General features: G+C 39.7%; 1 protein-coding gene across 2 annotated transcripts in view; it reads left to right on the top strand.

Moving 5' to 3' along the window:
• Positions 1 to 14617: 14617 nt before the first annotated feature.
• The window catches only part of dlgap1b (discs, large (Drosophila) homolog-associated protein 1b), a 327908-nt gene continuing 320012 nt past the window's right edge, over positions 14618 to 22513 (top strand). For both annotated transcript variants that reach the window (XM_061965826.1, XM_061965825.1), the window contains exon 1: positions 14618 to 14790. The gene's annotated coding sequence lies outside the window, so the exon portion shown is untranslated. The remainder of the gene's footprint in view (positions 14791 to 22513) is intronic.

Raw genomic sequence — 22513 nt, 5'->3', positions numbered from 1 at the left:
CTCTCCCGGGCAAAGAAGGGCGACACGGCAGTGCGGCTGGATCAAAAGAGACATTAACAACATGTTTCTTGTATTTATTACAAGCGAGTGTCATTATACAGGACTGCAGTACCTGGAGGAGGTCAAGTCAAAAAAATGAGGCACTCCTAACTTGAAGAAGCCAAACCATCAGTTTTATATTCCTCCTTCCTGTCTGTGTGTGTGTGTGTGTGTGCGTGCATGTGTGTGTGTGTGTGTGTGTGTGTGTGTGTGTGTGTGTGTGTGTGTGTGTGTGTGTGTGTGTGTGTGTGTGTGTGTGTGCTAAGTCAGGAGAGCACATCCTGACCATAAAAGGAGATGTTTGTGTGTAATTGTCTGTAAAACAACTGCTTTAACCTCTAAAGGCCTTAGTGGCCACATGCGTGGACAGCACCTTTTAGCTCTTTTTTCCAAAATTGTGCACACTACTGAATTGGGGTCTTATGCCGACTTATGGACACTTATACTGCCATCTGGTGGTGTCAGAAGAGTATAACATACAATGGAATTTGGAAAAAAAAAGTGTAAAAATAAAAATTAGCATGAAGTACACGTTTGTTACTTATGGACTAAGTACATCATATAAAAAGATGAATTTTTGTTTTTATTCTAATTAGGGTCCAATAAGCCCAAATAGCAAAGAGAAATAATAAAACCATGTAAACAAACAGCTTGAGCCTTAAGAGGTTAAGTCATACTTGCCAACCCTCCCGGATTTTCCGGGAGACTCCCGAAATTCAGCGCCTCTCCCGAAAACCTCCCGGGACAAATTTTCTCCCGAAAATCTCCCGAAATTCAGGCGGAGCTGGAGGCCACGCCCCCTCCAGCTCCATGCGGACCTGAGTCCGCTTTCCCACAATATAAACAGTGTGCCTGCCCAATCACATTATAACTGTAGAACGATCGAGGGCGAGTTCTTGGTTTCTTATGTGGGTTTATTGTTAGGCAGTTTCATTAACGTCCTCCCAGCGCGGTAACAACACACAACAACAGCAGTCATGTTTTTGTCTACCGTAAAGCAGTTTGTCTGCCGTAAACAGCAATGTTGTGACACTCTTAAACAGGACAATACTGCCATCTATAACATCAATAACATATACGGCTTTTAGAGAGTGCAGTGCACAACTGCGCACACAACAAGGAGACGAAGCAGAAGAACGAGGAAGATACTGCCACCAGCACCTTTTCTGCCTGAGTCCGGCGATTAGTTGCAAATCTTGCTTTATTGATTGCTTGCACACAGCCAATCCAACACAAAACAAACTGGTCCCCGCCCGCACTCACGCTACCGCTCCCTCTCTTCTCTCGCCCACACACTCACTGACGTCACTCACCTCACATGCTCACCTATTAAAGGGCCACACACACACATACGCTACTCTCATAACAGCTTGTAAGTGGACCTGGATAGCCTCCGGGAAGAAGTAGTGGACTACCAAGTGCTTGGCACTGAAGATCTTCCTCAGGAAGCAAAGATTGACCGGTTTTGGGCCATGCTAGGGAGAGATGGAAGATTCCAGACTCTAATGCATTTGATGAAAGCACTTTGGTGCATGCCACACATCAATACATCAGTTGCCAGAATTAAAAAAACAATGTTACTGTTTTTTGTAAGAACCATTGTGACTTTTACTGTAAAAAAGAAAAGTCCGGCCCCGGCCCCGGCCCCGCCCACCCCGACCCCGACCACTTCAACACCCGACCGCCCGCCCACATCTCCCGAATTTGGAGGTCTCAAGGTTGGCAAGTATGGGTGGGAGGGATGGGAATCTAAAAAGTGTGTCACTCTCTTGGAATCGCTCGCTAGTTTGTCTCGCGATTCTCTTAACGGTTCTTCCGGGTGGGTATGATGTCAGCAACATGGCGGTGCACGTCTCCTCTACTCGTCTTCCACGATGAGCAGAGCAATGAGTTTGTCCATCTAACAGAGTGAATAAAAAAGATGAGCTCCACTGGGACATTAAAAAGAGCACACTTCGCATCTCAGACAGCAGGCCTGTTCTGGTGACGATCTATTTAGAGGAGGCGGGGTTTATGGTAGCAGCGATCCTGGTCATCAAGCACCCAGCTGGTTTTAATTCTTAATCTTGAATCAGTAAGCTGTGGACGTGCCTGACTGATGTGTTCGGGACGCTCACCTGCTCCCGGGCACTAATCAGAGAGCTATTCATTCCTGCTTTTCGCCACACTCAGTCTGGCTGTCTTGTTTGCTTCACGCAACACGTTACGTTGATTTCTTGCTTCCTTGTTCCATGCTAAGCTTTTTGGCATGCTTCCTATGTTTTTGTATTCCTGCCTGACTGATTTATGGCAAGTGAATCATTGTCTCACCTGCATTCTGCCTCCGGAGTTCCGTCTGCATCCTGGGAAAACGATTCGCGCATTAACATGCGACCCCGCCGTAACAATGTGTGGATTTGCATCAACCAATGAACAAATCCGGAAAACCGTCTAGATTTTGTTTATTATTGGGAGGTAGGGCCTGGTGGAGGTCTGCGCTCTACCAGTGCTTTTCTAGGTTTCCGATATTCTACCAATCACTCAATAAGGTCATGAAGTGAATTAACTAACTCATATTATGTTTTGCAAATGGTGAATGTTTATATTCATCTTGGAGAAAGCAAACCTCCAAGTTTAAGTAAACAGTGGTATTTCAGTTTGAGCACATACGATAAGGTCCCTTCGTTTGATATTCGCAGGTGGATTGGATCACTTCTCGTAGGAAAAGAGGCTCTAATTGGGACTTTGGAATGCAAAAGTCATAGCCCTATCCTTGAGAAGAGACTACCTGTCTCGCCCAACGCCAACATTTAAGTTATGACTAAACCCATACTTGCCAACCTTGAGACCTCCGATTTCGGGGGGTGGGGTGGGCGTGGTTAAGAGGGGAGGAGTATATTTACAGCTAGAATTCACCAAGTCAAGTATTTCATAGATATATATATATATATATATATATATATTTTATTATATATATATATATGTATGTATAAATAAAAGAAATACTTGAATTTCAGTGTTCATTTATTTACACATATACACACACATAACACTCATCTACTCATTGTTGAGTTAAGGGTTGAATTGTCCATCCTTGTTCTATTCTCTGTCACTATCTTTCTAACCATGCTGAACACCCTCTCTGATGATGTATTGATGTGTGGCACGCACAAAAGTGCTTTCATCAAATGCATTGGAGTCTGGAATCTTCCATCTCTCCCTAGCATGGCCCAAAACCGGTCAATCTTTGCTTCCTGAGGAAGATCTTCAGTACCAAGCACTTGGTAGTCCACTACTTCTTCCCGGAGGCTATCCAGGTCCACTTACAAGCTGTTATGAGAGTAGCGTATGTGTGTGTGTGGCCCTTTAATAGGTGAGCATGTGAGGTAAGTGACGTCAGTGAGTGTGTGGGCGAGAGAAGAGAGGGAGCGGTAGCGTGAGTGCGGGCGGGGACTAGTTTGTTTTGTGTTAGATTGGCTGTGTGCAAGCAATCAATAAAGCAAGATTTGCAACTAATCGCCGGACTCAGGCAGAAAAGGTGCAACAAAGCGTATTTTTTCATCTTACTCGTTGTCGGCGTTGCCATGGCTGTAACTTCCTCGTTCTTCTGCTTCGTCTCCTTGTTGTGTGCGCAGTTGTGCACTGCACTCTCTAAAAGCCGTATATGTTATTGATGTTATAGATGGCAGTATTGTCCTGTTTAAGAGTGTCACAACATTGCTGTTTACGGCAGACGAACTGCTTTTTTGGTAGACAAAAGCATGACTGCTGTTGTTGTGTGTTGTTGCCGCGCTGGGAGGACGTTAATGAAATTGCCTAACAATAAACCCACATAAGAAACCAAGAACTCGCCCTCGATCATTCTACAGTTATAATGTGATTGGGCAGGCACGCTGTTTATATCGTGGGAAAGCGGACTCAGGTCCGCATGGAGCTGGAGGGGGCGTGGCCTCCAGCTCCGCCTGAATTTCGGGAGATTTTCGGGAGAAAATTTGTCCCGGGAGGTTTTCGGGAGAGGCGCTGAATTTCGGGAGTCTCCCGGAAAATCCGGGAGGGTTGGCAAGTATGATTATTGGATACTTGTAAAGTTTAAAAGGTATGCAATTTCACACAGTAAATATATTTTTTTACTTTCAAAATGGAAAAAAAAAAGAATACATTTACCGTATTTTTCGGAGTATAAGTTGCACCGGAGTATATGTCGCACCTGCCGAAAATGCATAATAAAGAAGGAAAATATAAGTCGCACTGGAGCCCGGCCAAACTATGAAAAAAACTGCGACCTATAGTCCGAAAAATACGGTAGTAAGAAAAGGTAAGGCACCTACTGGCGCATATTATTTCCAGGCGTGTGCGGGCCATGTAAAATAATGTGGCGGGCCAAATCTGGCCCCCAGGCCTTGAGTTTGACACCTGTGATGTAAATGATTGTATCTGCTGTAAATATTGACTTTGGAAAAGATAAATGTGCGATACTTCTCTTGTTGCCTTATTTGTATTTAACTTTATTAAATGTTTGCGTAGAATTTTATCAAACAAAACAGTTGTCTTTTAAGTTATATAAAAACATAATTGTAACTGTTTCATGGAGGAATGCAGTTAATCATAAAACTGGCACCCAATATTATTAAAAAATTATTTATCATGAATTAAAAATTGATTCTGAATCAAATTGTTACCCCGAAGAATTGAACCGAATCGTGTGAAAGATTCACGGCTCTTATTTGTTCCACTTCCTGTTTGTCACCACTGTCCCCGCTGGTCTGATTTCTTTACCTGTTTCCTGATTGGCAGTCAGACGACACAGCTGTCCCTCGTCAATCAGGAGGCCTTTTATCATTTTACTCTGAACTTTATGTGCCGCATAGCTATCCTTGCTTCCTGTCCCTGGCTGCTTCTTGTGCACGTCCCTGCTGCACTATCTGTGTTGTGTTTTTCTCAATAAAAGGGATTTTACCTGCACTTTGCCTGGGCTCCAGGTACATTGTTTGGGTTGTTTGATTAATCAATTCCGTATTTCATTCCACATACTGACATGCTAAAGGTTTTAAGTGTTGTACATGTATACAAATGTTTTAAGTTTCATTTTTGACAAGGACCTGTTTCTCTTTTTTTGTTGAGGCAACAGGTTTTTGTTAGGTTTGTGCATAATTTTAGATGTTTGCAAATGTACCAAATGATTTGATATGGGTTCGAATACTCTCTATAAATGACATGATGTATTATCTTAACTGGGTTTGTTTTCCATGTCAGTAAATGAAGCGTACTTTTGTAGTTATTTAAACTGGGAAATTGCAAATTATTAAAGATTGAAATAATTAATTAAATAGGCAACACTTATTCAGTACATTTTTAAATTAAATTATTTATTGACTTATCTGATAACACATTTGTGTATTTTATTAAAATTTCGGACGCTGTGCTGCCTCACCATGGAAAAGTAATCAAATTGTGAAATCACGTAATAATAATTTAATAATTAAATAATTGAATCATTAATTAATTTCATTATTATATAATTAAATGTAATCTATAATAAATTAATTAAATTAACACATTTATGCATTAAATATAAGTAATTATTTATAAAATTGCTTTATGTATTTAATTTAGTCCCTTGTATTCTGGGCCCAATGGGACAAAATTAAATATATATAAAAAAATAAAAATAAAAATAAATATTACTAAAATGCCTTAATAAATAATTACATAAAAATTGATTAATTAAATAGTGAATAAGACAATCATGAAATAATTTATGAAATAATTCAAATCCATAAAAAAGTAATGATTATTAAATGTAATGTATCAAATAAATTCCCAAATGTAAGTAATTATTTTAAAAATTGCTTTATTTATTTAATTTAGTCCCTTGTATTCATGGCCCAATAGGACAAAATTAAATATAAAAAAAAAATAATAATAATAATTACTAAAATGCCTCAATAAATAATTACATTAAAAAATTATTAATTAAATAGTGACTAATACAATCATGAAATTATTATGAAATAATCAAAATCAAATAAATCAATAATAATGTAATGATTATTAAATGTAATGTAGTAAATACATTCCTAAATTTAAGTACAATTTAAAGATTGCTTTATTCATTTAATTGTGTCCCTTGTATTCAGGGCCCATCCATCCATCCATCCATCTTCTTCCGCTTATCCGAGGTCGGGTCGCGGGGGCAGCAGCCTAAGCAGGGAAGCCCAGACTTCCCTCTCCCCAGCCACTTCGTCCAGCTCCTCCCGGGGGATCCCGAGGCGTTCCCAGGCCAGCCGGGAGACATAGTCTTCCCAACGTGTCCTGGGTCTTCCCCGTGGCCTCCTACCGGTCGGACGTGCCCTAAACAACTCCCTAGGGAGGCGCTCGGGTGGCATCCTGACTAGATGCCCGAACCACCTCATCTGGCTCCTCTCGATGTGGAGGAGCAGCGGCTTTACTTTGAGCTCTCCCCGGATGACAGAGCTTCTCACCCTATCTCTAAGGGAGAGCCCCGCCACCCGGCGGAGGAAACTCATTTCGGCCGCTTGTACCTGTGATCTTGTCCTTTCGGTCATAACCCAAAGCTCATGACCATAGGTGAGGATGGGAACGTAGATCGACCGGTAAATTGAGAGCTTTGCCTTCCGGCTCAGCTCCTTCTTCACCACAACGGATCGATACAGCGTCCGCATTACTGAAGACGCCGCACCGATCCGCCTGTCGATCTCACGATCCACTCTTCCCTCACTCGTGAACAAGACTCCGAGGTACTTGAACTCCTCCACTTGGGGCAAGATCTCCTCCCCAACCCGGAGATGGCACTCCACCCTTTTCCGGGCGAGAACCATGGACTCGGACTTGGAGGTGCTGATTCTCATCCCAGTCGCTTCACACTCAGCTGCGAACCGATCCAGTGAGAGCTGAAGATCCTGGCTAGATGAAGCCATCAGGACCACATCATCTGCAAAAAGCAGAGACCTAATCCTGCAGCCACCAAACCGAATCCCCTCAACGCCTTGACTGCGCCTAGAAATTCTGTCCATAAAAGTTATGAACAGAATCGGTGACAAAGGGCAGCCTTGGCGGAGTCCAACCCTCACCGGAAACGTGTCCGACTTACTGCCGGCAATGCGAACCAAGCTCTGACACTGATCATACAGGGAGCGGACCGCCACAATCAGACAGTCCGAAACCCCATATTCTCTGAGCACTCCCCACAGGACTTCCCGAGGGACACGGTCGAATGCCTTCTCCAAGTCCACAAAGCACATGTAGACTGGTTGGGCAAACTCCCATGCACCCTCAAGGACCCTGCCGAGAGTATAGAGCTGGTCCACAGTTCCACGACCAGGACGAAAACCACACTGTTCCTCCTGAATCCGAGGTTCGACTATCCGGCGTAGCCTCCTCTCCAGTACACCTGAATAGACCTTACCGGGAAGGCTGAGGAGTGTGATCCCACGAAAGTTAGAACACACCCTCCGGTTCCCCTTTTTAAAGAGAGGAACCACCACCCCGGTCTGCCAATCCAAAGGTACTTCCCCCGATGTCCACACGATGCTGCAGAGTCTTGTCAACCAAGACAGCCCCACAGCATCCAAAGCCTTAAGGAACTCCGGGCGGTTCTCATCCACCCCCGGGGCCTTGCCACCGAGGAGCTTTTTAACTACCTCATCAACCTCAGCCCCGGAAATAGGAGAGCCCACCACAGATTCCCCAGGCACTGCTTCCTCATAGGAAGACGTGTTGGTGGGATTGAGGAGGTCTTCGAAGTATTCCCTCCACCGATCCACAACTTCCGCAGTCGAGGTCAGCAGAACACCATCCGCACCATACACAGTGTTGGTAGTGCACTGCTTCCCCTTCCTGAGGCGGCGGATGGTGGTCCAGAATCGCTTCGAAGCCGTCCAGAAGTCGTTTCCATGGCTTCCCCGAACTCCTCCCATGTCCGAGTTTTTGCCTCCGCGACCGCTGAAGCCGCACACCGCTTGGCCTGTCGGTACCTGTCCGCTGCCTCAGGAGTCCCATGAGCCAAAAGAACCCGATAGGACTCCTTCTTCAGCTTGACGGCATCCCTCACCGCCGGTGTCCACCAACGGGTTCTAGGATTACCGCCACGACAGGCACCAACTACCTTGCGGCCACAGCTCCAATCAGCCGCCTCGACAATAGAGGTGCGGAACATGGTCCACTCGGACTCAATGTCCAGCACCTCCCTCGTGACATGTTCAAAGTTCTTCCGGAGGTGGGAATTGAAACTCTCTCTGACAGGAGACTCTGCCAGACGTTCCCAGCAAACCCTCACAATGCGTTTGGGCCTGCCAGGTCTGTCCGGCATCCTCCCCCACCATCGCAGCCAACTCACCACCAAGTGGTGATCGGTAGAAAGCTCCACCCCTCTCTTCACCCGAGTGTCCAAAACATGAGGCCGCAAATCCGATGACACAACTACAAAGTCGATCATAGAACTGCGGCCTAGGGTGTCCTGGTGCCAAGTGCACATATGGACACCCTTATGCTTGAACATGGTGTTCGTTATGGACAATCCGTGACGGGCACAAAAGTCCAATAACAAAACACCACTCGGGTTCAGATCCGGGCGGCCATTCTTCCCAATCACGCCTCTCCAGGTTTCACTGTCGTTGCCAATATGAGCGTTGAAGTCCCCCAGTAGAACGAGGGAATCACCCGGGGGAGCACCCTCAAGTACTCCCTCGAGTGAATCCAAAAAGGGTGGGTACTCTGAGCTGCTGTTTGGCGCGTAAGCGCAAACAACAGTCAGGACCCGTCCCTCCACCCGAAGGCGGAGGGAAGCTACCCTCTCGTCCACCGGGTTGAACTCCAACGTGCAGGCTCTGAGCCGGGGGGAAACAAGAATTGCCACCCCAGCCCGTCGCCTCTCACTGCTGGCAACGCCAGAGTGGAAGAGAGTCCAGCCCCTCTCGAGAGAACTGGTTCCGGAGCCCTTGCTGTGCGTTGAGGTGAGTCCGACTATATCCAACCGGAACTTCTCTACCTCTCGCACTAGTTCAGGCTCCTTCCCCCCCAGCGAGGTGACGTTCCACGTCCCAAGAGCTAGCTTCTGTAGCCGAGGATCGGACCGCCAAGTGCCCTGCCTTCGGCTGCCGCCCAGCTCACATTGCACCCGACCTCTATGGCCCCTGCTATGGGTGGTGAGCCCATTGGAGGGGGGACCCACGTTGCCTCTTCGGGCTGTGCCCGGCCGGGCCCCATGGGGACAGGCCCGGCCACCAGGCGCTCGCCATCGTGCCCCAACTCCGGGCCTGGCTCCGGAGGGGGGCCCCGGTGACCCGCGTCCGGGCGAGGGAAATCTGAGTCTCGGTTCTTGCATTTCCATAGAAGTCTTCGAGCTGCTCTTTGTCCGATCCCTCACCTAGGACCTGTTTGTCTTAGGAGACCCTACCAGGGGGCATGGAAGCCCCCGGACAACATAGCTCCTAGGATCATTGGGACACGCAAACTCCTCTACCACGGTAAGGTGGCAGCTCAGAGAGGAGTATTCAGGGCCCAATGGGACAAAATTAAATATATATAAAAAAAATAAAAATCAATAATTACTAAAATGTCTCAACAAATAATTACATTAAAAATTGATTAATTAAATAGTGAATAATACAATCATTAAATAATTTATTAAATATTTAAAATCAATTCAATCCATAAAAACTAAATGATTATTAAATGTAATGTATGAAATACATTCCCAAATGTAAGTAATTATTTTAAAGATTGCTTTATTTATTTAATTTAGTCGCTTGTATTCAGGGCCCAATGGGACAAAATGAAATATTAAAAAAAAACAAAAAAAACTCAAATGTCACAATAAATAATTACATTAAAAATGGATTAATGAAATAGTGAATAAAACAATCATGAAATAATTTACGAAATAATTAAAATCAATTAAATCAATAAAAAATAAATGATTATTAAATGTACCGTAATGTATCAAATAAATTCCCAAATGTAAGTGATTATTTTAAAAATTGCTTTATTTATTTAATTTAGTCCTTTGTATTCATGGCCCAATGGGACAAAATTAAATATTAAAAAATAATAATAATAATTAGTAAAATGCCTCAATAAATAATAACATTAAAAAAAATCAATAATTACTCAAATGTCTCAATAAATAATTACATAAAAATGTCATTAATTAAATAGTGAATAATACAAAGATGAAATAATTTATGAAATAATCAAAATCAAATAAATCAATAAAAATGTAACGATTATTAAATGTAATGTAGTATATAAATTCCCAAATTTAAGTAATTATTTTAAAGATTCCATCCATTTCTACCGCTTGTCCCTTTTGGGGTTGCGGGGGGTGCTGGAGCCTTACATTGCATTACATTTTAAAGCATTTATCGGCAGGCCGATAATATCGGACATCTCTACTTAGAATGAGTTTTATTCTGACCGTTACAATTATTTATCCATCCATCCATCCATTTTCTACCGCTTATTCCCTTTGGGGTCGCCGGGGGCCCAATGGGACAAAATTAAATATATTAAAAAAATAATAATAATTACTAAAATGAAAATAATAAATAATTACATTAAAAAAAATTAAATAAATAGTGAATAATGCAATCATGAAATAATTTATGAAATAATCAAAATCAAATAAATCAATAAAAATATAATGATTATTAAATGTAATGTAGTAAATAAATTCCCAAAATTAAGTAATTATTTTCAAGATTGCTTTATTTATTTAGTTTAGTCGCTTGTATTCAAGGCCTATTGGGACAAAATTAAATATTAAAACAAAATAATAATTACTCAAATGTCTCAATAAATAATTACATTATTTTTTTTATTAATTAAATAGTGAATAATACAATCATGAAATAATTCATGAAATAATTGAATCAATAAAAATAAAGTTATTATTAAATGTAATGTATTAAATAAATTCCCAAATTTAAGTAATTATTTTAAAGATTGCTTTATTTATTTAATTTAGTCCCCTGTATTTAGGGCCCATTGGGACAGAATGAAATATATATATATATATTTTAAAAAAATACTCAAATGTCACAATAAGTAATTACATTAAAAAATTATTAATTAAATAGTGAATAATACAATCATGAAATAGTTTATGAAATAAATAAAATCTATTAAATCAATAAAAAATAAATGATTATTAAATGTAATGTATTGAATTAACTCCCTAATTTAAGTAATTAATTTAAAGATTGCTTTATTTATTTAATGCAGTCCCTTGTATTCAGGGCCTAATGGGACAAAATGAAATATAAAAAAAAAAAAAAAAATTACTCAAATGTCTCAATAAACAATTACATAAAAAATTGATTAACTAAATAGTGAATAATACAATCATGAAATAATTTATGAAATAATTAAAATCAATTAAATCAATACAAAATAAATGATTATTAAATGTAATGTATTAAATAAATTTCCAAATGTAAGTAATCATTTTAAAAATTCCATCCATTCATCCATTTTCTACCGCTTGTCCCGTTCGGGGTCGCGGGGGGTGCAATTGCTTTATTTATTTTATTTAATCCCTTATATTCATGTCCCAATGGGACAAAATTAAATATTAAAAAAAATAATAATAATTACTAAAATGCCTCAATAAATAATTACAATTAAAAAAAAAATCAGTAATTACTCAAATGTCTCAATAAATAATTACATACAAATGTATTAATTAATTAGTGAATAATACAATCATGAAATCATTTATGAAATAATCAAAATCAAATAAATCAATAAAAATTTAATGATTATTAAATGTAATGAAGTATATAAATTCCCAAATTCAAGTAATTATTTTAAAGATTGCTTTATTTATTTAATTTAGTCGCTTGTATTTAGGGCGCAATGGGACAAAATTAAATGGAAAAAAAAAAAGGAAAAAAAAATACTCAAATGTCACAATGAATAATTACATTAAAAAAATATTAATTAAATAGTTAATAAAATAATCATGAAATCATTTATGAAATAACTTAAATCAAATAAATCAATCAAAAATAAATTATCATTTAATGCAATGTATCCAATAAATTCCCATATGTAATAATTATTAATTATTATTATTATTTAAAAAAATGCTTTATTTATTTAATTTAGTTCCTTGTATTCAGGGCCCAATGGGACTAAATTACTCAAATGCCTCAATAAATAATTACATTTAAAAAATGTATTAATTAAATAGTGAATAATACAATCATTAAATCATTTATGAAATAATTCAAATCAATTAAATCAATAAAAAAATAAATGATTATTAAGTGTAATGTATTGAATGAACTCCCAAATGTAAGTAATTATTTTAAAAATTGCTTTATTTATTTAATGTAGTCCCTTGTATTCAGGGCCTAATGGGACAAATTTAAATATTGAAAAATAATAATAATAATTACTAAAATGCCTCAATAAATAATTACATTAAAAAGTGATTAATTAAATAGTGAATAATACAATCATGAAATAATTTATGAAATAATCAAAATCATATAAATCAATAAAAATGTAATGATTATTAAATGTAATGTAGTATATAAATTCCCAAATTTAAGTCATTATTTTAAAGATTGCTTTATTTATTTGATTTAGTCGCTTGTATTTAGGGCGCAATGGGACGAAATTAAATGTAAAAAAGTAAAATAAAATAAAATACTCAAATGTCACAATAAATAATTACATAAAAAATGTATTAATTAAATAGTGAATAATACAATCATGAAATAATTTATGAAATAATTTAAATCAACTAAATCAATAAAAAATAAATTAATATTAAATGCAATGCATCCAATAAATTCCCATATGTAAGTAATTATTTAAAAAAATGCTTTATTTATTTAATTTAGTTCCTTGTATTCAGGGCCTATTGGGACTAATTTACTCAAATGCCTCAATAAATAATTACATTTAAAAAATGTATTAATTAAATAGTGAATAATACAATCATGAAATCATTTATGAAATAATTAAAATCAATTAAATCAATAAAAAATAAATGATTATTAAATGTAATGTATTAAATAAACTCCCAAATGTAAGTAATTATTTTAAAAATTGCTTTATTTATTTAATGTAGTCCCTTGTATTCATGGCCGAATGGCACAAAATTAAATATTAAAAAAAAAAAAAAAAAAAATTACTAAAATGCCTCAATAAATAATTACACTAAAAAGTGATTAATTACATAGTGAATAATACAATCATGAAATAATTTATGAAATAATCAAAATCAAATAAATCAATAAAAATGTAATGATTATTAAATGTAATGTAGTATATAAATTCCCAAATTTAAGTAATTATTTTAAAGAGTGCCTTATTTATTTAATTTACTCGCTTGTATTTAGGGCGCAATGGGACAAAATTAAATGTAAAAAAAAAAAATGAAAAAAATACTTAAATGTCACAATAAATAATTACATAAACAATGTATTAATTAAATAGTGAATAATACAATCATGAAATCATTTATGAAATAATTTAAATCAATTAAATCAATAAAAAAATAAATTATTATTAAATGTAATGTATAAAATAAATTCCCATATGTAAGTAATTATTTAAAAAAATGCTTTATTTATTTAATTTAGTTCCTTGTATTCAGGGCCTAATGGGAATACATTACTCAAATGCCTCAATAAATAATTACATTTAAAAAATATATTAATTAAATAGTGAATAAGATAGGCTCCAGCGCCCCCCGCGACCCCAAAGGGAATAAGCGGTAGAAAATGGATGGATGGATAATATAATCATGAAATCATTTATGAAATTAAAATCAATTAAATCAATACAAAAATAAATGATTATTAAATGTAATGTATTAAATAAACTCCCAAATGTAAATAATTATTTTAAAAATTGCTTTATTTATTTAATTTAGTCGCTTGTATTTAGGGCGCAATGGGACAAAATTAAATATTAAAAAAAAAAAAATACTCAAATGTCACAATAAATAATTACATAAAAAATGTATTAATTAAATAGTGAATAATACAATCATGGAATCATTTATGGAATAATTAAAATCAATTTAATCAATAAAAAACAAATGATTATTAAATGTAATGTATTGAATAAACTCCCTAATTTAAGTAATTAATTTAAAGATTGATTTATTTACTTAATGTAGTCCCTTGTATTCAGGGCCTAATGGGACAAAATGAAATATCTATAAAATAATAATAATTACTCAAATGTCTCAATAAACAATTACATAAAAAAATGATTAATTCAATAGTGAATAATACAATCATGAAATAATTCATGAAATAATTTAATCAATAAAAATACAATTATTATTAAATGTAATTACCAAATTTAAGTAATTATTTTAAAGATTGCTTTATTTATTGAATTTAGTCCCTTGTATTCATGTATCAATGGGACAAAATTAAATGAATAAATACAATTGAAAATCATTTACAAAAAATGAAACATAGAAATCATGAGAGAATGAACTCAATATTCGTCCACTTGGCCCTCTGTATAAATATAGCTTCCATTGCCCGATCCGCGCGGAGAATCCAGTCCGGGATTTGGCTCCGTCCTTCCATGTGCATGTTGTGTTGTCACACACTCGCTGCCACTGCGGCCAAAACACACGGAGCGATGCAGGAGGACAGCAGAGCCGCACAAGTGACGTCCAGCCCCGCATCAAGCCTGCACGCATCTCCGGGCACAGGAGCCCCCAGTGGACTATTCCCCACGCCGTCCTCGCGTGGACGGACGCCGCGCTGCCTCGCCAAGGTAAGGAGCACAAATGCGCCAAAGTCCCCGCTGGCACGCGTGCCTTCTTCCACTATGCGAGCTCTCATTTGGCACTTCTTGCCAACAGCTTTCCACGGCAAACCTATCAACTTTAGGAATTAAAAAAAAAAAAATGTAGGGGATTGAGAAGAAGCGCTTTTATTTAAGTTTTTGACTTAAATTGTAATTATAATGAACCAACGTCCTCTACAGTAAACATTTAATATTTAGTCTATTTTTTTGTTTTGGGACCTCCAGCCTAAATAAATAATCTCCGTGACAGCACACTAGTGTTTTTTAAGAAGCCACAATTTTTTTAATTTTTTATAACTGAACTCGCCGGCCACCAGTTGAATAGAGTGAAAAAGAGAGGACCTAAGATGGAACCTTGAGGAACACCGCTGGCATAACTAGAGAAGTTGAGTGATAAAGTAAACAAGACACAGCAACACCTTAGTTCGGGGGTCAGCAACCCACGGCTCTTTAGCGCCGCCCTCGTGGCTCCCTGGACCTCTTTCAGAGACGTGTGCAAATGGAACAAGATGAAAAAAAAAATTGTTAGAAATGCCACTGTTTATATGAAACGTGCTTCACTGATGAGAGTAGTTGGCGAGCGCCGCTTTGTCCTACTAATTTCGGCGATCCTTGAACTCACCGTAGCTTTGTTTACATGCACGACTTTCTCCGACGCTGCCACAGAAAGATGCGTTTTATGCCTCTCCTTCCTTGTCTCATTTTGTCCATCAAATGTTTTATGCTGTGCGTGAGCGCACAAAGGTGAGCTTTGTTGATGTTATTGACTTGTAGGAGTGCTAATTTTGGCGATCCTTGAACTCACCGTAGCTTTGTTTACATGCATGACTTTCTCCGACGCTGCCACAGAAAGACGTGTTTTAAGCCACTCCTTCCTTGTCTCATTTTGTCCACCAAACGTTTTATGCTGTGCGTGAGCGCACAAAGGTGAGCCTTGTTGATGTTATTGACTTGTTGGAGTGCTAATCAGTGCTAGTTTTGGCGATCCTTGAACTCATCGTAGCTTTGTTTACATGCACGACTTTCTCCGACGCTGCCACAGAAAGACGTGTATTATGCCACTCCTTCTTTGTCTCATGTTGTCCACCAAATGTTTTATGCTGTGCGTGAGCGCACAAAGGTGAGCTTTGTTGATGTTATTGACTTGTTGGAGTGCTAATCAGTGCTAATTTCGGCGATCCTTGAACTCACCGTAGCTTTGTTTACATGCACGACTTTCTCCGACGCTGCCACAGAAAGACGCGTTTTATGCTACTCCTTCCTTGTCTCATTTTGTCCACCAAACCTTTTATGCTGTGGGTGAATGCACAAAGGTGAGTTCTGTTGATGTCTTTGACTTGTTGGAGTGCTAATCAGGCAAGCTAATCGATGCTAATTTACATCATGTGTTGCCTTCATTATAACACTTATATACAGTACAACTTTTAAAGTCATTTTGATAGTAGGCTAATATAGACACTTGCATCATGTGTTGTCTTCATTAAAACACTTATACAAACCCTGTTTCCATATGAGTTGGGAAATTGTGTTGTTCAACAGTCCGGGGGTCTCCGTTGTGGTATTTTAGGCTTCATAATGGGCCACACATTTTCAATGGGAGACAGGTCTGGACTACAGGCAGGCCAGTCTAGTACCCGCACTCTTTTACTATGAAGCCACGTTGATGTAACACGTGGCTTGGCATTGTCTTGCTGAAATAAGCAGGGGCATCCATGGTAACATTGCTTGGATGGCAACATATGTTGCTCCAAAACCTGTATGTACCTTTCAGCATTAATGGTGCCTTCACAGATGTGTAAGTTACCCATGTCTTGGGCACTAATACACCCCCATACCATCACACATGCTGGCTTTTCAACTTTGCGCCTATAACAATCCGGATGGTTCTTTTCCTCTTTGGTCCGGAGGACACGAGGTCCACAGTTTCTAAAAACAATTTGAAATGTGGACTCGTCAGACCACAGAACACTTTTACACTTTGTATCATTGCATCTTAGATGAGCTCAGGCCCAGCGAAGCCGACAGCGTTTCTGGGTGTTGTTGATAAACGGTTTTCGCCTTGCATAGGAGAGTTTTAACTTGCACTTACAGATGTAGCGACCAACTGTAGTTACTGACAGTGGGTTTCTGAAGTGTTCCTGAGCCCATGTGGTGATATCCTTTACACACTGATGTCGCTTGTTGATGTAGTACAGCCTGAGGGATCGAAGGTCACAGGCTTAGCTTATTATGTACAGTGATTTCTCCAGATTTTCTGAACCCTTTGATGATATTACGGACCGTAGATGGTGAAATCCCTAAATTCTTTGCAATAGCTGGTTGAGAAAGGTTTTTCTTAAACTGTTCAACAATTTTCTCACGCATTTGTTGACAAAGTGGTGACCCTCGCCCCATCCTTGTTTGTGAATGACTGAGCATTTCATGGAATCTACTTTAATACCCAATCATGGCACCCACCTGTTCCCAATTTGCCTGTTCACCTGTGGGATGTTCCAAATAAGTGTTTGATGAGCATTCCTCAACTTTATCAGTATTTATTGCCACCTTTCCCAACTTCTTTGTCACGTGTTGCTGGCATCAAATTCTAAAGTTAATGATTATTTGCAAAAAAAAAAATGTTTATCAGTTTGACCATCAAATATGTTGTTTTTGTAGCATATTCAACTGAATATAGGTTGAAAATGATTTGCAAATTATTGTATTCTGTTTATATTTACATCTAACACAATTTCCCAACTCATATGGAAACGGGGTTTGTATAATACTTTAAATTTTTTGCAGCTCCGGACAGATTTTTTTTTTTTAATTTTTGGTCCAATATGGCTATTTCAACATTTTGGGTTGCCAACCCCTGACTTAGTTGCATAAATCACGTTACGGAAACAATTTGTAACTTCCAAAAAGGAGAAGACTTAAGGCGGATCTTTGAGGAACACCACGGTTGTGTTAGTCACAAGTTTGGACCCCAGTGTTCGATGTTCGCTAACAAGGTTAAAAGTGAGGGTTTTGCTGCCGATTTGGATACCGATCATCCATGAGTGAATACTAACTTTGTAACTTTGCATCATTTCTATTCATGCACTCAGTATATCATCCATCCATTTTCTACTGCTTGTCCCTATGATACTATTTACGTTAATAGTAGTAAATAACATTTATGAATGGCATTCATGTGCAGAGCAAATACTTTTTACATGATATATGATGTCAAATTTTTGATGTATGTCACAGGTGTCAAACTCAAGGCCCGGGGGCCAAAACTGGCCCGCCACCTTATTTCATGTGGCCCTGCGAAAGCCTGGAAATAGTATGTGTTAAAAAAATGCTTACTAAATATATTTGTTCTTTCCCTTTTGATATTAAAAATCTTGTACTGCATGCAATTGCGTATCTTTTAAATTTAAATATTATCAAAATATTATCATGTATTCCAAGAATATTTTTTGTTAAAATAAAGATAAATACTGTACTTAAATATCTGCTTAACGTATGTTTTCAAAACAAATTATCAATCAAATTGTAGACTGTAAAATTTACAATAGTTTTTTTTTACTGTAAAATCAACTGTTTTTTTCCCCCATATACAGTAAGACACTAAAACATCCAAAAACAAACAAAAAAAACATTAAAACAACAAGATTTTACGGTAAAAACAAACATCTGGCAGAGGGCCGTTTTCAATGATGTGGAGGGCCGTTTTCGATGATGTGGAGGGCCGATTTCGATGATGTGGAGGGCCGCATTCAATGATGTGGAGGGCCGCATTCAATGATGTGGAGGGCCGCATTCAATGATGTGGAGGGCCGCATTCAATGATGTGGAGGGCAACTTTCAATGATGTAGAGGGTTGCATTCAATGATGTGGAGGGCCGATTTCAATATTTGTGGAGGACCACATTCAATGATGTGGAGGGCCGCTTTCAATGATGTGGAGGGCCGCTTTCAATGATGTGGAGGGCCGCTTTCAATGATGTGGAGGGCCGCATTCAATGATGTGGAGGGCAACATTTAATGATGTGGAGGGCAACTTTCAATGATGTAGAGGGTTGCATTCAATGATGTGGAGGGCCGCTTAAAATATTTGTGGAGGACCACATTCAATGATGTGGAGGACCACTTTCAATGATGTGGAGGGCCGCCTCCAATGATGTGGAAGACCACATTAAATGATGTGGTGGGCCACATTGAATGATGTCGCGGACTACAACAAATGATGTGGAGGGCCACAGTAAATGATGTGGAAGACCACTTAAATGATGTGGTGGGCCACATTGAATGATGTCGTGGACTACAACAAATAATGTGGAGGGCCACATTGAATGATGTCGTGGACTACAACAAATAATATGGAGGGCCACATTGAATGATGTCGTGGACTACAACAAATAATGTGGAGGGCCACATTCAATGATGTGGAAGACCACGTTAAATGATGTGGTGGGCCACTTTCATGATGTCGTGGACTACAACAAATGATGTGGAGGACCACTTGAATGATGTGGAGGGCCGCTTTCAATGATGTGGAGGACCACATTAAATGATGTGGTGGTCCAGTTGGAATGATGTCGCGGACTACAACAAATGATGTGGAGGGCCGCTTTCAATGATGTGGAGGATCACTTTGAATGATGTGGTGGGCCACTTTGAATGATGTGGTGGGCCACTTTGAATGATGTGGTGGTCCACTTTGAATGATGTCTTGGACCACTTTGAATGATGTAGTGGACTATAACAAATAATGTGGAGGGCCACTTTCAACGATGTGGAAGACCACATTAAATGATGTGGTGGGTCACTTTGAATGACGTCGCAAACTACAACAAATGATGTGGAGGGCCACATTCAACGATGTGGAAGACCAGATTAAATGATGTGGTGGGCCACTTTGAATGATGTCGCGGACTACAACAAATGATGTGGAGGGCCACATTCGATGATGTGGAGGGCCACCTTCAATGATGTGGAGGGCCACATTCAATGATGTGGAGGGCCACATTCAATGATGTGGAGGGCCACATTCAATGATGTGGAGGGCCACATTCAATGATGTGGAAGACCACGTTAAATGATGTGGTGGGCCACTTTCATGATGTCGTGGACTACAACAAATGATGTGGAGGACCACTTGAATGATGTGGAGGGCCGCTTTCAATGATGTGGAGGACCACATTAAATGACGTGGTGGTCCAGTTGGAATGATGTCGCGGACTACAACAAATGATGTGGAGGGCCGCTTTCAATGATGTGGAGGATCACTTTGAATGACGTGGTGGGCCACTTTGAATGATGTGGTGGTCCACTTTGAATGATGTCTTGGACCACTTTGAATGATGTCGTGGACTATAACAAATAATGTGGAGGGCCACATTCAACGATGTGGAAGACCACATTAAATGATGTGGTGGGCCACTTTGAATGACGTCGCAAACTACAACAAATGATGTGGAGGGCCACATTCAACGTTTGGAAGACCAGATTAAATGATGTGGTGGGCCAATTTGAATGATGTCGCGGACTACAACAAATGATGTGGAGGGCCACCTTCAATGATGTGGAGGGCCACCTTCAATGATGTGGAGGGCCACCTTCAATGATGTGGAGGGCCACATTCAATGATGTGGAGGGCCACGTTGAATGATGTGGTGGGTCACTTTGAATGATGTCGTGTACTACAACAAATAATGTGGAGGGCCACTTTCAACGATGTGGAAGACCACATTAAATGATGTGGTGGGCCACTTTGAATGATGTCGCGGACTACAGCAAATGATGTGGAGGACCACATTGAATGATGTGGAGGACCACTTTGAGTGATGTAGAGGGCCACATTCAATGATGTGGAGGACCACTTTGAATGATGTGGAGGGTCACATTCAATTATGTAGAAGACCACTTTTAACGTGATAGGCCACATAAAATGATGTGGTGGACCATTGACCCATTTTCACTTTGGCCCTTGGAGGCAAAAAGTCTGCTCTTGCGTTTGAAGGGATTTGCTGCACAAATGTTTTGAACTGAACTAGGGGGTCAGTACGGCGTCATCCCAGGGGCCCGATGTGGCCCCCGGGCCGCCAGTTGAATAAGCCTGCTCTAGTCGGACTCCAGCCGACATGGAAATGAATCCCTTGTTTGATTTGAAACGCAGAGTTGCTTCGTGGAGCAGAAAGCGGCATTTTAATGACCTCGGCTGTAAATGAATTCATTTTTATGCCCTGAAGACTCTGCTTATTAGTGTGTGTGTGTGTGTGTGTGTGTGTGTGTGTGTGTGTGTGTGTGTGTGTGTGTGTGTGTGTGTGTGTGTGTGTCTCGCTGCCATCTGTGAAAAAGCCAATTGTTATTACAACTCCAGCTCGAGTGAAGGAAGGAGCGAGGCTCAGAGGTCAGCCAAGTGTGTAGAAAGTATTAGCGCTGATGATGCTAATACGCTAACGACATGTTTCACTTGATCTTCACCGCTGTGGAAATCGCTGCAAGACGGACATTTTTTTTTTTTTTTCTCGCCGTATGTCAAAGAAGCAACTCACAATCAGCTGGAACTTCCCCAGCTGACGCCTGCGTCGCCTCCTGGCTTTCCTGGTTAGACGCGGACGCCCCGTTACCAGGGTGGACCGCCCGTTACCGGGGTGGACCGCCCGTTACCAGGGTGGACCGCCCGTTACCAGGGTGTACCCCCCGTTACCAGGGTGGACCGCCCCACGCATGTGGCCTGGCAGGCGGGGCAGGGGCGAGCTGCCTTGCCTTCTAGAAGATAATGATGGGCTCTGTGCTGAACTCGCAACCTTTTTGCCTTTCCTCCCACTACCTTCTTCTCTGATTCCCCTCCTTCCGTGTCCTCCTCACACGGCTCAACTGCCTGCTGGCGGCGAAAAGAGAAGAAAACGAGGTAGTCTTGAAATAATGCAATAAATTATAGAAATGGAAATCAAATGAATCCGTTCCACACACTTGAAATTATTAAAACAATGCAATATGCGTGCACAGTAAGGGTGGGGAATACGGCCGGAAATTTATATTGCAACATACTGTATATATATATCTGAGGTCGGGTCGCGGGGGCAGCAGCCTAAGCAGGGAAGCCCAGACTTCCCTCTCCCCAGCCATTTCGTCCAGCTCCCGAGGCGTGTCCTGGGTCTTCCCCGTGGCCTCCTACCGGTCGGACGTGCCCTAAACACCTCCCTAGGGAGGCGTTCGGGTGGCAGCCTGACCAGATGCCCGAACCACCTCATCTCAAAATGCGAATGCAAAGTGTAACAAACACCTACAATATGATTTATTATCACGTAAAAATCTGCTTCTGCATCTGTTCCTGACACGTGCGTTTTCGGGCTCTGAAAACAAACCCCGCCCACTCTGCTTTGTTCCTGTAATAACTCGTATAACACTCAGAAGTGCAGATTTCAACCATTGAAATACTTTCTATTAGAGATGTCCGAAAATGGCTTTTTTTGACGATATCCGATATTCCGATATTGTCCAACTCTTAATTACCGATTCCGATATCAACCGATACCGATATATACAGTCGTGGTATTAACACATTGTTATGCCTAATTTTGTTGTGATGCCCCGCTGGATGCATTAAACAATGTAACAAGGTTTTCCAAAATAAATCAACTCAAGTTATGGAAAAAAAATGCCAACATGGCACTGCCATATTTATTATTGAAGTCACAAAGTGCATTATTTTTTT

This window comes from Nerophis lumbriciformis, linkage group LG07 (assembly GCF_033978685.3).
Source record: "Nerophis lumbriciformis linkage group LG07, RoL_Nlum_v2.1, whole genome shotgun sequence".
Taxonomy (NCBI): Eukaryota; Metazoa; Chordata; class Actinopteri; order Syngnathiformes; family Syngnathidae; genus Nerophis; species Nerophis lumbriciformis.
The sequence above is the reverse complement of the archived record's forward strand: the minus strand, read 5'-3'. Positions and strand labels throughout refer to the sequence as shown.